This window comes from Helobdella robusta (assembly GCF_000326865.2).
Source record: "Helobdella robusta unplaced genomic scaffold HELROscaffold_51, whole genome shotgun sequence".
Classification (NCBI taxonomy): Eukaryota; Metazoa; Annelida; class Clitellata; order Rhynchobdellida; family Glossiphoniidae; genus Helobdella; species Helobdella robusta.
The window spans coordinates 631,836-632,419 of NW_008705261.1; the positions used below are offsets into that span (position 1 = coordinate 631,836).

At 41.3% G+C, this 584-nt stretch overlaps 1 protein-coding gene across 1 annotated transcript in view; it reads right to left on the reverse strand.

Moving 5' to 3' along the window:
• Nucleotides 1-584, reverse strand: part of HELRODRAFT_178991 (hypothetical protein) — a gene marked incomplete at both ends in the record, with an annotated part of 4,070 nt that overhangs the window by 528 nt on the left and 2,958 nt on the right. The gene's annotated exons all lie outside the window — the stretch shown is intronic.

Below are 584 nucleotides of genomic sequence, written 5' to 3' on the forward strand. Positions count from 1 at the left end.
AGTGTGTGTGGAGTGTGTGTTTGTGTGGTTGTAGATAAGTGTAGGTGTGTGTGGGTGTGTAGTGCGTAAATAAATGTGTGTGTGTGTGTGTGTGTGTGTGTGTGTGTGTGTGTGTGTGTGTGTGTGTGTGTGGTGAGATTTTTTGTGTCATTCGTTGGTGTTGCATATCTTTTTGGTCTCAGGTGGATGTCTTGATGAAGATGCTTTGTGTGCAATCTTGTTACTATTAGTTCATCATCATCATCATCATCATCATCATCATCCTCGCCATCATCATCAACCCTTCCTACTTCATAATTAACAGCATCATCATCGTCATCATCATCATCATCATCATCATCGTCGTCTTCATCATCATCATCATCGTCGTCTTCATCATCATCGTCGTCTTCATCATCATCATCGCCATCATTGATCCATTGATATTTGTTAACATCACCATCTGAAAGTATCCATTAACTGAGGGCAGGATTGCTATTGAATATTCTCAGATGCTGATGATGATGACGATGATGATGATGATGAGGACGACGACGATGATGGTTACGCTGGTGACGATGACGAAGATACCTCTTTCAATCTCT